This window comes from Notolepis coatsorum (genome assembly GCF_963971535.1).
Source record: "Notolepis coatsorum genome assembly, chromosome: 10".
NCBI lineage: Eukaryota > Metazoa > Chordata > Actinopteri > Aulopiformes > Paralepididae > Notolepis > Notolepis coatsorum.
The window spans coordinates 98,300,749-98,315,107 of record NC_140174.1 but is presented as its reverse complement, the minus strand read 5'-3'; positions in this window follow the sequence as shown (position 1 = coordinate 98,315,107).

Genomic DNA, 14,359 nt, shown 5'->3' with positions numbered 1-14,359 from the left:
AGCAGAAGCGTTGGAAGCAACCAAAGTCAAAGTCAAGCTCTCTACTATGACCTCAAAAACCACAGTAGTAAGCTCTGAGTAAACAACTTACAAATCCGTGGCTTTTACTCTGGTAAGAAGATATCTTTACCACCAGTCTACACGCAGGATTTCATTCCAGCCAACAGAACTCACATACCAACAGATGGAACTGCAAAAGCGTGGTCCCAAGGAAAGATTGCACCTATGCAGGACTGCAAAGTAGGTCTGCTCATTGGGTACGACTGCTCACAAGCCCTGCTTCCAAGGGAAGTTGTGTCTGGCGAAGAAAGTCAGCCTTATGCACAGCTTAGAGACCTTGGATGGAGTATTGTTGGCCATGGGAATCCCTGTGTAGACATCGGAATCAATATAGTCAAGTTAGACCGCGCTCTCAAGTTCTGACACTGGGTGCTGTAATCCCATAAAGTTGAGTACCGTAATTCCTCTAATAGTAACCCCGGCTTGTATTTGTTTCAACTGTAGCGGGTACCAGGCTTGTATTAGGAGGAGGCCTGTATAAGAGGGAGGCCTATATTTCAAATTTTCAAACGGATCATAATGAATAAATCAACATTTTGTGTCAGTTTGAACCCAGTAAAATGTACTGGGTTCATTTATTGAAACCAAGTACTGTATGAAATAGTAAACAGTGCAATTACAGGTGGTCACTGGTCATTTCAACGTTACAGTGAAATCAAGTAACTAGCTCAGTATGCAGCTCAGTATATTAGTAACCCGGCTTGTATTAGGAGGCCGGCTTATAATTGCTTAGCTCAAGAGCGCACCCGGCCATTAATAGAGACCCGGCTTGTATTTGAGACCCGGTTACTATTAGAGGAATTACGGTATATCAAAAAGCAGGGTAGCCGGACCAGCACTCTCAGGTTCAATGTTTTTAATGGCAGCCTGAATAGGAAACAGACATGTTTCGGACTATGTCCTTCTTCAGTGATATGGCTAGCAATGGAAATACATTCAAGATGGTAGTTATATACACCTGGCAGGTAATTACATGACACGGCAGGAAATGACATCACGACGCAGGTGTGCCTGTGCAATGTGACCAAAGGAATGACCTATCAAAGTAGAGTCCAATCATAAATCCACAAATTATACATATATATATAAATATATCCATATCAAAAACATATCTATATTATAAACCAAAACTAAACAAAACAGAATTACCAGAAACTTGATATATAACATATAACATGCCCTTAGTTTCTAGGGCTAATTGAGCCCCTTTACATATTTAATTAAATTGTTTCAAATTATACATTGAGCATCCTTGAGAAACATACCTCTTGTTTAGAAACAAACAACAACTTTATTAAACCAGAAATAATAATGTAGGTATAAGGAGGTTAGAGGAAACAGGTTAAAACGTTCTCTTCATTCATTCCTCTAGGTTCGATGCAATTGAACAGGTGGATATAATAACATTCACGTTGCAACAGCAACTTGTGTCTGTCTCCACCTCTCGCGGGCCTGAGTACTGACTCTAGTCCCATATATTTGAGATCGTTGACGGTATGTTTACACTTGGAGAAATGTCGAGCTACCGACGACTTGACATCTGAATTTCTCACCGCACATTTGTGTTCACTGATTCTTGATTTAAAGGCTCTCGTTGTTTTGCCCACATAAGAAAAATTACAAGGACATTTTAGCAAATACACCAGATTAGACTAATTACACGTAATCCGTCCTTTGACAGGTATATTTTTCCCCGTTATAGGGTGTGCGAAAAATTTACCTTTAATCATGCCTTGGCACTGTACACAGGCTTGACAGGGAAAATTACCATCTGGGATATTGGACATAAAATGAGAAGGTTTCTTTAAGGGCAAGTCAGTTTTGACTAGGAGATTAGATAGATTCGCTTGTCTCTTATAAAAATAGTTAGGCGAATGTTGAAACGCTGCCCCTATAAGAGGGTCGGACTGCAGAATATGCCAATATTTATTGACAATACTCCGTGTGTCTCTTGTGATAGGGCTGTAAGTAGACACATAAGATACTTTGTCTGTTTTATCTTCTATCTCTACATGTCTGTTTCCTATTCAGGCTGCCATTAAAAACATTGAACCTGAGAGTGCTGGTCCGGCTACCCTGCTTTTTGATATAGACATCGGAATCAGCCATTGCATAGTATTGAGACGAGTAACAGCAGGTGTGAAACGTTCTGTTAATCTCAAAACTGAAGTACACTATGTGAGCCGAACCCAAGTAAAAGAAATGACTCCCTCAGACATAAGAGTTCTTGAATCAGACTTCTCAGAAAGAACTGGAGAACATGACCCTGTGTCTCAAGAACATCTCAAGTGCCTGTCGAAGTTGAGAGAGACCATCACGCAAAGACCTGGCTTGATCCCAGTATCAGTGATTCAGAAATAGAAATACCCAATTACTCTGTAGCCAGAAAGGATCGCAGTCGTAATGGAGGGGGGGTCTGTGCTTTTGTGAGAAATGATATAAATGTTACTGTTAGGACAGACGTGGTTGATGAAGTTGAAGTTGTGCTGCTGGACATTCACCTGACAAAAACAAACCCAGTGCTATTGGGAGTATGTTATAGACCACCTGATCAAAGTGCATTTTATGATAATCTAGAGCAGGGGTCCCCAACCTTTTTTGAACCAAGATCTACTTTTTAATTTACCACCTAGCCGAGAGCTACCAGCCAAAATTGTATATTGTAAGCCGTCATTTGAGGCTTTATAAAAGCAGCATAATGAACACAAATCTGTCAGTGCCGAGTCCGACCTCACCTTAAATAACAAACAGCATTGCTTGTTGTAGTTAACAAGGAGAGGCAGAGTTGATTTTGCAAAAATGTTTTTTTTTTTTTTTTTTTTAATAATCAAATTTTATTAATCGAGATCTACTTGAAATCAGCCCGCGATCTACCTGTCGATCGTTGGGCACCACTGATCTAGAGAATGTATTTTCTAGCTGTGGTGTGACGAAAAACGAATGTATTTCAATGGGTAATTTTAATACTGATGTATCTAACAAGGACTGTCCAACGCATGGTGCTTTTACTAGGTTTAGCAAACTGTTTGACTTAAAGGAAAACTCCAACATTTTGGGAAATTTGCTTATTTAACATCTCCCCTGGAGTTAGACAAGAAGATACATACCTTTTTTGTCTCTGTGCGTGCATTTAGCTTTGGGAACAGTCGCTCCGTTAGCATAGCTTAGCTTCATCACTGGAAGTGAGGGAGGACAGTAGCCTGACGTTCCCTACAGGTTTGTTGATATTCTCATTCCTTCAAAGGATCCGAACCGATTGAAGTTTATGGATACCCACTTAAAATCCTCTTACCTTGACGATTAAAAGCCTCCCCAATTTAGAAAACAGTAATCCAATGGCTGGTATTGATAATATACTACTAACTACTGGACGCTCGGAGCTAACCGGAGCTAACACAGAACAGGATGGTAAAGCAAATATAATGACTTCCTGTCTGGGGTTTTCAAAATAAAAGTGCGACGTTTATAGCAGCGAAAAACGTTTATTTTGTACATTATCGAACGTTAACACAAACCTAAACTAACGTTACAACTAACCTAAAGTTAGTTTAGGTTCGTGTTAACGTTAGATAATGTACAAAATAAACATTTTCCGCTGCTATAAACATCGCACTTTTATTTTGAAAACCCCAGAAAGGAAGTCATTATATTTGCTTTACCATCCTGTTCTGTGTTAGCTCCGGTTAGCTCCGAGCGTGCAGCAGTTAGTATTATTATCAATACCAGCCATTGGATTACTGTTTTCTAAATTGGGGAGGCTTTTAATCGTCAAGGTAAGAGGATTTTAAGTCATGGTATCCATAAACTTCAATCGGTTCGGATCCTTTGAAGGAATGAGAATATCAACAAACCTGTAGGGAACGTCAGGCTACTGTCCTCCCTCACTTCCAGTGATGAAGCTAAGCTACGCTAACGGAGCGACTGTTCCCAAAGCTAAATGCACGCACAGAGACAAAAAAGGTATGTATCTTCTTGTCTAACTCCAGGGAAGATGTTAAATAAGCTTATTTCCAAAAATGTTGGAGTTTTCCTTTAACTCAGCTGATTAATGAACCCACCAGAATAAGTAAAACTACCCAAACTACAATAGATCTTATCATGGTGTCAGACAAATGCAATATCTCACAACATGGTGTGATTGCTTATGGTATCAGTGACCACTTCATCACATACTGTACCAGGAAGGTTCATAGAGAAAAATGTTCTAGCCATAAAAACATTAAAATTAGATCTTTCAAGAACTACTGTGTTGAGACCTTTAGGGAGCAGCTTAGGAACATGGACTGGTGCAGGCACGCGGGAACTATAAAACGGCAGGGGGTGCTGGGGGGTCGCCAGATAAAAAAAAAAAAAAAACGTTTTTTTTTTTTTTTCTTTTTTGGTCAGGCCACTGAACTTAGAAGCAGGCCAGGCCAGTGTTTCTATTTGCACCAGCGCAATAGTTAGATAACCTAGGTGGGGAACAACCAGGAGATCACTGCAACTCACACAAGTTGGAGAACTATCTCTCTCTCTCTTGCTCTCACACACACACAAAGGGAGCCGCATGTGATTGGTGGAGGCGGGATCCTTACGAAAAACTGCTAATCATTGACACATGCTAGCCTGTAATAATCCCCCCCAGAAAAATGTAATTTGCATTTGATATATTGCAAATATATGCCATCACACACACTGGCATTTAAAGGGTTAGAATTATAAAATGAATATGTGGTGTTATGATCAGGGCTGAAGTTGAATAAAATATTGTATTTATCAATTACAAAAAACTGAAAATCCATAAAAATCTGTGTTGTTGCTAATCATACATATGCTAGCCTGTTTTTTAACAATAAGTTGTGATGCCATCACAAACACTGGCATTTAAAGGGTACAAATAAAAAAAATGCCTGCACCAGAATGCAGGAAATTAAGTCTTTGTAACAAAAAAATTCCTGGTGGGGGACCCCCAGACCCCCTGCTTAAAAAGTGGCCTGACTGGGGCTATATTTCCTGGCCTGAATGATTTCCCCAGTCCGGCCCTGGTTAAAAGCCTCCAATGCTTATTAGTGTGTGTGCGTTTGAACGTTTGCATGTTTCAACCATACATTTCCATTTAAAATATTTTTTTTTACCTCCTATAATAGTGGGGGTCGCGGCTCTCTGACACCGTTTTTTTTGGGTCGCGGCCTGAAAAATTTGGGAACCCCTGGTCTAGCCTGTACCCCCCAAACATGTTGCTGGCCCCGTCAAAACAGTATCCTACCAGCCTCTCCATGGGCAGGTCGAGGCGTAAAAGTATTTTATACACAAAAACAGCGTCTCGGCTGTTGTGTCTGGGCCGGGCATTGTAAAAACCCCAAAAGAAGTTCTGAGCTTCCAAGTTGTCATCGGCTAACTGTATATTACACGAGAATTGTTCTTTTCCAGTGAGTGACATCAGTGGTTCCGTCAGCGCTCAAGCCAAATATTGGGCTTTTGGATGCTTTGCCTCTAATTTGTCGCTGAATATCATGGGCAAGCAGCTGTAAGATTTCGTTTTGGATGTTGTTGGACATCCAGTTGTCTCTCTTTTGGAGCCAATTCTTCAACTCGGGATCAGACTCGGTGCGCACTCTTTCCATCATGAGCTGCCATAACACCCCATCCCTATTTGCATCACCCCTCAGTGGAAGCCCCTGGCGCCCGAGGGGGGGTATAGGGGAACAGACTCAGTTAACTCTTCAATACCTGATGCTGAGGCTGAACCTGTCGTCTCTGTCTCTCTCTGACGTTTATCAGATTTAGTGGGACTGTCACTGGGACCGGCGGGACGTTTCGAAAATAAATCTGATATTTTTCTTTTCTACGAGTGAGACATTCTGTGCTAGCAAAGTCTGACTACTAGCTCAAATCGACTGACTGCGCAAGCACTGTATCACAGTAGCTCAGTGGTTCGTGGCGCGTGGGAAGGGCGGGAGACGGGAGGTGAATACAATTAGTTGTTTAACCTGTCATTCAATCAGTCTGTGACAGTCTGTCATCACTCAAAAATCTACTCGGTTTTACACGTATGATTGTGTACATACAGTAGTGTAATGAATGAATGAAAACTTTATTTAACAGATTGGAGAATGGCTACAATACAGTACGGCTCAATGCACACAATATTAAAATGGTGACGTGCTTTGAGCAGGATAAACTTATAATATACAGTGTTACAGTTATACAGTTACAGTATATACAAATATATAAATACTGCCATAATTGAGAGGGGGTGCTGCAGCACCCCCCGCACCCCCCCTTCCCGCGTCCCTGGACTGGTGTGCAGTGTTGGAAAATGATTGTGTTGATGGTGCCTGGGATATGTTTAACCACTGTTTCCTTCAGGTAGTGAATAGTATGGCTCCATATAAGCAAGTTAGATTAAAGCAGAGATCAAGCCCATGGCTTAACCCAGAAATTATAAATGCTATTAAGCAAAGGGAGGAGGCCTTGCTGAAATTTAAGAAATCCCATGAGCAAGCAGATGCTGATGTATATAAACAACGCAGAAATGAAGCTCAAAGAAGGATTAAGGAAACCAAAAAGGAGTACTACATGAATCTAATAAAGGAAAACAAAAATGAACATAAGAAGCTATGGAAAGCTCTGAAAGACATGGGTTGTGGCGGCAAAGCCAGCAGTGGCAAGCCCAATATTGGCCTAAATATCAAAGGTAAAATAGAATTTGATAAAGCACAGGTGACCAATGAATTTAATGCCTTCTTTACCTCAGTAGCCAACAAGCTTGTTGATGCATTGCCGCCTAAGACAGGAGTATATGGAGAGGAGTTTATTCAGAGGTTTTATTCTGGCCGAGGGGTACTGGCCAATTCGTTTACCTTGACCAAAGCGACAGTTGAGAAAGTAGCAGAAATGTTGGCCGAGCTTAATATAGCAAAAGCCACTGGCTTGGACAACATTTCTGCAACGTTTTTAAGAGATGGGGCACAGGAAATAGCTCCCTGTGTTGCACATCTTATTAACCTCTCCCTGGAGCAAGGCATTGTACCAAGTGGTACTAAACATGCAAAGATTATTCCCTTGTATAAAAAAGGGAATAGCTCTGAGCCTGGTAATTACAGGCCAGTATCCATTTTGAGTGTCACGTCCAAGATTTTAGAAAGAGTGGTGCACGAGCAGATATCAGAATATGTTAGCAAGGACAATCTTCTATATGAATTTCAATCAGGGTTTAGGAAGTCATATTCTACAGACTCATGCCTCCTTTATCTGACTGATTTTATTAGAAAGGAGATGGATGAAGGGAAACTGTGTGGAATGGTCTTACTTGATCTCCAGAAAGCCTTCGACACAGTAAATCATGGTCTACTGCTTAATAAACTGAAAGCTCTGGGACTGAATGATACAGCTGTAAAGTGGATTGCCTCATATCTGACAGACAGGGACCAGAGGGTAGAGGTCAATGGTTTTTTGTCGAATGCCAAACCAATAGTTTGTGGGGTGCCGCAAGGAAGTGTTTTAGGACCATTGCTATTTTTATTGTACATAAATTATATGAGAGAAGCATGTTCTTGTAATTTATTCTTATTTGCAGATGATTCAGCTTTGCTCATCTCCCATAAGGATCTGAGTACACTCCAAAGAAGGCTAGGAGAGGAACTCTCTAAGGTCAGGATTTGGCTGTCTGACAATATAGGCTCTCACTTCACTTAGGCAAAACAGAGTCTATTTTGTTCGGATCTAAACCCAGATTAAAAAAGGCTCCTGAACTCAAGGTAGAATTAGGGTCTGAGGTTATAGCAGCAAGAACGGCAGTGAAGTACCTGGGCTGTATGCTGGATGACAGTCTGGGGGGGGGAGGGAATGGCCTTACAGGTGCTGGGTAAGGTAAATGCCCGCACCAGGTTTTTGGCTAGAAAGGCCAATCTTCTTGACAGGGAAAGCCTTAGACTACTGGCCAACAGCCTGGTGCAGTGTCATTTTGATTATGCTAGTGTAGCCTGGTTTGAGGGACTGTCAGCTTCATTAAAGAAGAAACTACAGGTGTCACAGAATAAGCTGATCAGGGTTGTGATGGGCCTAGGACCTCGTGATGTTGGGAGGAGACATTTTCAGGAGCTCAACTGGCTACCAGTTGAGGCCAGAGTAGCCCAGCTTAGGCTCAACATGGTACACAAAATAATAAATAACAGGGCCCCCAAATATTTTAGTAACTATTTTCCTAGTGTTAGTGAATCACACAGAACGAGATCTAGCATAGCAAACCTGCATCCTCCAAGGTGTAGAACAAAGATGGGACAGTGCTCATTTGCTCACAAAGGAGCACAGGAGTGGAATGAGTTGCCTTTGAGCACCAAACAGATCGTGAACCTGTATAGTTTCAAGGTGAACGTTAGGAAATGCCTCCTAGAAAATGTCCCAGAGTAACTAAGGAAGGTTCTAGTTTAATGTAGTGTAGTTTTAGTGTGTCTGTAAATTTTGTATATTGTATTTGTATATTTTATTAATAATGTTGTATTTTACGTTTTAATTCTATTTTTAGCAATATACTGTAGGCTGATGGTAATATGTGTAATACATGTTTATGTAAATGCCATGTTGAAGGAAATCGCTGGTGGTTTTCAATGTATATTTGGTTTATAAACTGATATATAGAGACAAGCTTTAAGAGGGTAATACCATTATCATCACGGGTTAGACGGTGGTGGAACCAGCGGTTTCAGAGGCAGGAGGCAGGCCGCATTAGCAGAGCAGAATGTTTTGAATTCCACAGCACATCAACAAGAGATAACAGCAGCGGGCAGAGCGAAGGAGAGGGTTTGACAGTAGAAACTGCGTTTGAAATGTGTGAAAGGTTAGCAGTTGTCATGACAGCGCGTCGCATGACAACCAGAAGAGGGGCGGCCGTCGTTGCTATGACGAAGATCCTATAAAGCTGACAGTGGTTCCGGGTAGGGGCAGACCAAGAGCGACTAAGGGCAGACTACAATCTGACTAGGACTGAGATCACACAGAGGAGACTCTCTCCTCTCATCACGGAGAGGGGGGGTGGGGGGGAAGGATGCCACATCATCATTAGCTTCGGCTAACACGAGGATGGTCTTGGCTAACGACCAGGCCTGACTACGATTGAACTGAATAGCAGAAGGACGATAGACTGAACGCACCGAAGGATCTTTAGAATAGATCTTACAAGGACAATACGAATTGGTTCCCATCTGATTATGAGGTCTCTGTTTATCAAATAAACAACGATTCTCCTTGTAAGGTATTACGCTGTGTCAAAGTGTCGAATTCTTACGAAGGTGGAGGATTATTATGGTTTGCGGATGGCACTAACGGGGAATGATAAGGATTGTATCAGCCAGTGTATGAGACGTCGGAGAGATAAAACACAACGCAGATGGAGGCGGCTACGTGGCGTAGTGGGCAAGGCGCTCGCCATGAATGCGGAGACACTGGGATCGCCTGTTCGATCCCAGCGCTCCACATTGCTTTCAGTTTAGCTGGTCGTCCGTACTAATACACATTGGCCGTATTAGGGGGTGGGGTGGGGATCGGGTGGGGATCGGGCGTTGTGGACAGCGACTCCTACAGGTCGGTTGGTGCGCCTGCGCAGTAGAATCAGGAAGTGTCGGGGGCAGCGTGAGCCTCCCACGCGTTACTCCTCGCCACTGAGAGATCGAGCTGCGCAGGTGAAAAGATGCGACTGCTGTTACCTCAAGTACCGGAGGGGACTTGTGCTATGTATGACTTAGTCCACATTGCAGCCGGCTTGTGGGAGGCAAGAAACAGCGTTCGTGACAGGGGAGGGTTGAATTGGATGATACGAAATTGGAATGGGAGGAAAATATAGAAAATGGGAGAAAAAGTGGATAAAAAAAAGAAAAAACACAACGCAGATGGGGAGATGATTACACAAGCCAAACAGATGAAGACGTGATACTGGCCGATTTATCAGAATCTAACAGTTGGTGCCGTGACCCGGATTTGCAAGAGATAAGAACAACGGAAAAAGACTTTTCAATACGGTGACAAGTGAACAACAGCCATCATGGACTCGAGCCAAGCCGGCAAGCGAGGCCAGCCAACCATGGGAGAGAGTCGATTCGAGCGGTCATGAGGCGAACCAGCGCTGTAAGAGAAACAGCGCTTAGGAGAAAGATGTGAGTTCACTGTGCACACACGGTTGTTTTGAGAGAGGCCAGCTGTAATAATATGAGCAGAGAGACATGGTGTTTTGAAAATCGAGAGTTTTATCTACAGAGAATGAAAAACAAACGGGCCGGTGAAGGAAGGCAGTGTTTCTAAGGGTTAATTCCATTTTTGTTGGTCTGTACAATAAGGGTTGTTTTCCTCACAAGGAGGCGGGAACGTGGGACTGTGAGTCGGGAGAATCTACCTACGTTTTTCAGACCTACCGTCATTTGGCATTCAGTCTATTTTTGACCTGTTCAGTACTTGCATGTTTAGTAGATCATCTATTGTCATGTGACCTGCAGACATCATTATGACCTGTTTGGCCGACGAGACTCTAAGAGACAGTTGTTTTGTTGTTAGGCCTTGAAAAAGGAGGGCAGCGGCCGTTTGTTTGAGAGAGTAGCCATTAGGCACAGAGACAAGATGGCCGCAAAGGGCCACGAGGAGGATGAGACAAGATGGCTGAACAGAGCCACGAGGAGGCTAACGGATAAGAGTCAGTCAGCTAAAATACTCTAGACTGAGTTTGCCACCATCTAGGGGGGACAGTGGGATAATACAGGCAAATAGAGGAGGAGTAGGTCGCCACCTAGTGGCGGAGGGGGGGTAGTGCTGGGGAGTTTCCATTACCCATAGGGGAATATTTAGATATAGGTCTCTACGACCATCTAGTGGAAGGGTGGGGGAGTGACTCCAGATTGAGCACAAAAAGGGTGCTATTTTTATAGTAATACTAGTGTTTCAAATAAAGAGAGTTTAATTTAATTAAGGAGTAAAACATTTCAAATTACCAACTGCTTGTGTGTATACACGTGGTGTATGTGAGAACTTTGTAAAGGAACTCAAAGTGTAGAATAGAGCAAAGGACCGCTCCAGAGCAACGGACTGCTCTGTGTAGAATAGAGCAACGGACCGCTCCAGAGCAACGGACTGCTCCGTGTAGAATAGAGCGACGCACAGCTCCAGAGCAACGGACTGCTCCATGTTTAGGGTAGAGCAACGTACAGCTCCAGGGCGACGAGACTGCCCCGTGTAGGGTAGAGCAACGTACAGCTCCAGGGCGACGAGACTGCCCCGTGTAGGGTAGAGCAACGGACAGCTCCAGGGCGACGAGACTGCCCCGTGTAGGGTATAGCAACGGACAGCTCCAGGGCGACGAAACTGCCCCGTTTAGGAGAGAGCAACGGACTGCTCTGTTGTATGTTAGATAAGAGTATGAGTACGTGTACGTGGGTGTTGGGAACCAGAGAGACAACACAGTGTTAGGGGCAGGGAACCGAGGATGCTCTGTTGTATGTTAGAGCGAGGACCTGTTCTGTTGTATGTGAGTTAAGGGCAGGGAACCGACCTGCTCTGTGGTATGTTAGAGTGATGCTCTGTTGGAGGTTATTATTATAATAATAATATAGATATACAGGTTAATTAAATAGAGTTTAATTATACAATGGGTTAAATAAGAATTGCACAAAGAGATTAGGTGCAGTCTAATTAAATAGGTTAATTATGAAATAGACTGTGAAGGACATTGGAGAAACCATGATATTGGAACAGTTTCTGAGAATGTTGTCCCCTGAGCTACAGGTGTGGATCCGGGAACATGACCCTGGCACGGCAGCAGAAGCAGCTCGTCTGGCTGACATCTTTGTGGCCGCCAGACGGAATAACCAACCATGGACCAATGCTGCATGGAAGGTAGCCAAGGAGCCGTGGCGACCGGGTTCATTCCCGCAGGCCACTCGCCAAGCATCCACCGATGTGGGTAAGTTTCCCCAAAGGGGAAACCCGCCAATGACTGTCAGATACTCCAGCCCAAAAGTGCCTGTTTGTTATCTGTGTAGGCAGGAGGGGCATACCAAGCCCATGTGCCCTAAAAACCCTGTCAAGCTGACCCAGTTATGCTATGCTCCACGATACAGGACTGAGCCCGAGTGGAAGTATGAGCAGCCCACAAGGGAGATCACAGTGGAAATCAATGGCCAGGAGCTCAGGGCATTGATTGACACGGGTAGTGCACAAACTCTGGTTCATCAGCAGTATGTACCACTCCATCAAGTGCGCACCTCAGAAACAGTTCCCATATGTTGTGTGCATGGGGATGAAAAGGCATACCCCACTGCTGATCTGTATATTAAGGTACAGGGACAAGCTTACCTGCTCACTGTTGGCATTTCCAATAACCTACCCTTTCCTGTCATATTAGGAAACGACTTGCCGGTGCTGTTTGATTTGCTGCAGTCCCGTCAGACCTGCAATGCTGCCCTCACCCGAGCTCAGGCTAAGCAGACGACCGAACCTGATCAGACACTTGCTGTGCTGCCATTCTATGATGTAGAGGTGGGGGCAGAACCAGGTAAACCACGGAAACCCTGCAAGCAAAGGAGAGGAGAGAAGTACCACAGGCCTCTACCAGCTATTCACCTTTTGAGTTGATGTATGGACATGAGGTAAGGGGGCCTCTTTCACTCCTGAAGGATGTCTGGCAGAGGGACCAGGAGGTAAACGAACCCTGTGATGTTGTCTCTTATGTGATTCAGATGCGGGAGAAGCTGACAAGGATGTCTGCTCTGGCCCAGGAGAGTATGGTGGTGGCCCAGCGACGGCAAAATACCTTGTATGATCGGTCTGCCGGGGAGGGGAGCTTTGAAACAGGCCAGGAAGTGCTGGTCATGCTACCTACTGAGGAAAGCAAGCTGCTGGCAAAATGGCAAGGGCCCTTCAAGGTAATCAAGAAACTTGGTTCCACCACTTACCAAATCTCCACCCCAGGTCGTGGCCGTTCTACCAAGAACCTACATGTCAACCTACTGAGAGAGTGGGTCCCCCGACCAAAGCCACCAGACAGTCTACCAGTGCTGCTGATCCGGAGGGTAGAGGAGGATGATGCTGGAGAGCAGTACTTACCGGAGCCTACCTAGCCTGTCCTGGATCTACACCATCTGTCGCCAGAACGACAGGCTCAGGTACAAGCTGTATGTGATCCAGAGGTGGTCCAGGAGAACCCTGGCCGTACACAGGTAGTAGAACATGAGATTGTGCTGAAGGACAATGCTGCTGTTAAACGCATGAGTTATTGCATTCCTGAACGCTTGCTAGAGTCCCTCAAGAAGGAGATTGACCTCATGCTGTCCCTTGGCATCATCGAGCAGTCCCGAAGTGAGTGGTGCAATCCCATTGTTCCAAAGAAGGATGCATCGATCAGGTTCTGTATTGACTTTCGTTATTTGAATTCAGTGTCAAAATTTGATTCCTACCCAACACCCCGTATCGATGACCTGATTGACCGCCTGGGTCAAGCCAAATATTTGACTACCATTGATCTATGTAAAGGATATTGGCAGGTTCCCCTTTCCCACAAGTCCCGTGAGCTTACTGCTTTCCGGACACAGTGGGGCCTGTTCCACTTTACAGTGATGCCCTTTGGATTGCATGGTGCACCGGCCACCTTCCAGCGGCTCATGGATGGGGTCATCAGTGGATTGTCAGGGTTTGCCTCAGCCTATCTGGATGACATTGTTGTTTATAGCAACACCTGGACAGATCACATGGGACACCTGAAGAGGGTCTTTCAGTGTCTCAAGGAGGCTGGCCTCACCATCAACCCCTCCAAATGTGCGTTCGCCAGAGTCGAGACCGAGTACCTGGGATATGTCATCGGGAACGGGGTCTGCCGGCCTCAGGTCCACAAGGTCCAAGCCATTCGGCAGTGTCCCCTGCCACAAACCAGGAAGCAGTTGAGGTCGTTTTTGGGCATGTCAGGTTGGTACCATAGATTTGTGCCCAACTACTCTGCCAGGGCTGCCCTCCTCACTGACATGCTCAGCCAGAACTGTCCCAACCCGTTGAGGTGGACAGAAGAGGCTGTTTTGGCCTTTAAAGACCTTCAGCAAGCTCTAAGGAGTGACCCTGTGTTGTGTTGCCCAGATTTCACTAAGACTTTCTTTCTACAGACTGATGCCTCAGATCGGGGTGTAGGGGCCGTCCTTCTGCAGGGCCCGCCTGATGACCGACACCCCGTGGTTTTCATCAGTAGGAAGCTGTTTCCTAGAGAGACGAGGTACTCCACCATCGAGGAGGGGTGTCTGGCAGTCAAATGGGCCATTTCCTCTCTGAAGTACTATCTTCTGGGATGCGAGTT